General features: G+C 35.5%; 1 protein-coding gene across 2 annotated transcripts in view; it reads left to right on the top strand.

The window, feature by feature from the left end:
* The window catches only part of kctd16b (potassium channel tetramerization domain containing 16b), a 93,612-nt gene that overhangs the window by 40,239 nt on the left and 49,867 nt on the right, over positions 1-3,506 (top strand). The window lies entirely within an intron of this gene.

Genomic DNA, 3,506 nt, shown 5'->3' with positions numbered 1-3,506 from the left:
TTGGGCTAATATTTACACACTAGCTGTTTTGGCTAATTCAAGCTCTTTTGTCATTTTTTAGGCTACTTTGAAGTTTAGCTATTTTTTTCAGCTATGTGCTTTTAGCTAACCTGTTTATTTATTTATTTTTTGTTTTTTTTAGGCTAATTTGGCATTTAGCTAATATTTTAGATGGCTATCAGCTTCAGCATTTTCAGCTTTCAGCTTCATAATTTTTTACTATCAATTTCAGCATATTCAGCTATCAGCACTAGCATCATCAGAGGCCAAATTCAGCTTACAGCATTCACACTAGCATTATTGTAGGTACGGCTATATATCTAGTTAATAATTATTTAAAAAAAAATCCCCGTTTTAAAGTTTTAAAAATGTTTTATAGTGTTCAGTAAATGTTTATCCTGTTCGGCCCGCGACTTAAGTTGCGTTTTGGATTTTGGCCCCTTGAGGGATTGAGTTTGACACTCCTGGTTTATAGCTTATCTAAAGCTGTAGTGAGGATTGAACACATTTGGTTTACTTAAAGTGAATCGGATCCATCTCTTGAGGAGGTCTTGGTTCGTTTTCAATTGGACTGAGACCACCTCAAAAGACAGGTATATACTTTATATCGCTAATTAATTTGCAGGTCAAGCTTCCTTATCCATGACACTATGACATCTGGATAAAAATAGATCAGTTTCATAAAAAAAAGTTTTTGTATTCACAAACCAATTGGATCTGGTTCATCAACAGTAAATTGGCTGACCCAGATGAAACATCAAACACCATCAGATGAGGTCAAAATTAATATTTTCCTTTCTTTCCTGCGGGGTTGTGTGATGAGCTGAGCAATTCAGAGAGATTAAGTCTGTAAAGTGCAACATGAAATGGAACTGAATGTTAGAGTTTCTGAAAATAAGTTAAGAAAATAAAGTGAACATAGTTTTATAAATACGTCAAACCAGATCCAGAAGTCCCTGTTTTAACCCAAAATGGAGCAGAAATATAATGCTTACAAGAATGCGACAACAAATTTGCTCTCATTAGAACTTGCTGCCTTTACATGTAAGCAACTATTGTATTTTAAATTGTGTGTTGACTCAAGCTGCTTGGTTGTTTTGTGTTTTGCTAATGAGCATGTACTATTAAAAAGGTTTGGCTAAGGATTTTAAACCTAAAATAAAGTTTACAGCCTAGTTACTCATTTTCAAGGGTCTAAAAGACCTGATTAGTAATGCGCTGGTTATACAATCTGCAGAAGTCCTTTTTTTAAGTAAAAGACAGACTGGTGTGGACAAAGACATAAATTAGGGAATGGTCTGAATTTGAACAATGTTACTAACTAATGCATTTATTTTACCTCCACCTGAAACTCAAATAAATATAAAAATACAGAGAATGACTAATAAAAAGAAGCCGTTTCCTCTCCTCCTTCCAGATGCTAATCCTTACCAGTTTGCTTGGAAAACACGTAACTCCTGCTCATTCCCATCCATCTTTTCATCTGTCTCTGTAACTTGAGGCTCTTGGTGTTGTCCTGCAGCCCTTCAGCTCTCTGCTCCGTTACCTGAACAGGAAAGTGATGGATTTGTTTTCATCAGCCCTTCTGACCTCCCCTTCGGCAGCACGCTACAGCGGCCAGACTGAAAGTGACATTTAGCCCGTAGCTCTCTTACCCCGTCTCTGCCAGAACTGTTCATGACCTTTAAACTCAGAGTCACCGCTGGCATATTTACGCCGCTGCTGATACAACATACAGCTCTATGAAAACAGAGAGGGAGGCTGGGTACATGTAAAAAGGAGCAGGTGCCCTTAGGTTTGAAAGGTAGAGCGATTTCATGTTCTGTCAAATGATCACTGTCAGCAGTTTGCTGATGGAGGAAGGATAACTAAGCATCTCTGGAAAGAAAGTTTTTACACTAAAGTGTTTGATTCAGCAAAGATCTGTTAACATAAGTGCAGCAGGAATGTTAAAGTGTCTCTTGTATAGTATATAGAAAAACACACACACAAAGAACTTTTTTGTATGTATTTTTCTTTAACTCTGCCATGATGAATGAATTTCTCCCTTTGAGATAAATACAGTTATATATAATTCAAGTAAGAAAACCAGGAAGACAGGAATGGTGTGAGCAGAATCCAATAGAGGAGCTACGATATTTTTTTATCGGGTGGGCAAACAGTGATGTGTGGCGAGGTTCACGGCTGGTAAGGCAGACACTGACCTCATCAGTCAGATTTACAAACATATGAATCAGAGTAGCTTTTTTCACTATTTGATTCTAAACATTTAAAGTGTGTTGTTTAAATTCTAATTCAACATTTTCTCTATTTTATGAAGTGTAGAATGGAAAAAAACAAAATAGTTATTATTGACTTACTTTACTTATAAAGCTAATGTACAACTCCTGACGAAACATGTGAATGACCTGTTTGAAGAAGTCTTCTTCTTTCTTCAGTTTTAAAAGTCTGACTGTCTCAGTGAAGATCGATGTGTCTCTGCGAATTCATGAGTTTAGATACGTAATCCTCTATTTGGAAAATTATGCTAAACATGCTAATGATGCTATATATTAAAGAAAAACTGGATGGCTGGACTTGCTACCACTAATTCTATTGCTCTTTAGCCACAATATCATATTCTTTGGGCTCACCAGCACCCTCTGCCTTGAGGCATGTGTACTGCGGGTCTCAGTGCATTTCTAAAATTAATTTTTAGCGGATCAAAAGACGAAATAAGTCCCAAACGGGCACCAATATAATCAGACAGGTGGCGAAAAATAGAAAAATAAATTAATTTAAAATAGTGTATTTTATGATGATAGACAGACCGAACCAGTACAGCGCATGCATCAGCTTCAGCTTCAGTGTGTGTGTGTGGCATAGGAGAGGCATAGGCTGCTGGTGCCTCACCTGCCGCTTTCTCGTGTATTTAAGACAGGAAATTTGTAGATTTGTTTCTTTATTACTGAAAAAAATTGAAAACCCACATAGAAAAAAGTAATCATAAAACAGACATCTAAAAAAAACAATGTTTATTTTTATTTTTTAATCATGAAAAAGTATATTTATCTTATTTAATTTATGTATTTTTTTAAGCTCGTCACTGGTGGAAAATGAGAAAAGCAGAGTGGAAAGCTATTACAGATGAAAGGATCAAAAATATGTTTCTTAAAAAAGTTTTGTTTTTCTTATCAATGTGAAGACAGAGTTTTTTTTTAGCTGAGGTGCTATTAAAGATACACTTTTGGAGTTTTTGCAATGCTAAAAAAAAGCTTGTATTGATGATTTCTTAATCTTTCTTAATATTTTTTCTAATATTGACTCATAAATTGGGGGAGATAGAAAAAAATAATATTTTTGCTGGGGGCACCTGCCCCCCTTGTTCCCCCTTTAGCTTCACCACTGGCAGAATTGGCAGAAAACTCCAATTGTAAGCTGGTAACAATAACTAGTTAATTGGATACACTAATACTTTTTTACTAAACTGAAAAAAAAATCCATAATAAAACTGGATCACATTTAAC

This window comes from Oryzias melastigma, linkage group LG14 (assembly GCF_002922805.2).
Source record: "Oryzias melastigma strain HK-1 linkage group LG14, ASM292280v2, whole genome shotgun sequence".
NCBI classification, from domain to species: Eukaryota; Metazoa; Chordata; class Actinopteri; order Beloniformes; family Adrianichthyidae; genus Oryzias; species Oryzias melastigma.
The sequence above is the reverse complement of the archived record's forward strand: the minus strand, read 5'-3'. Positions and strand labels throughout refer to the sequence as shown.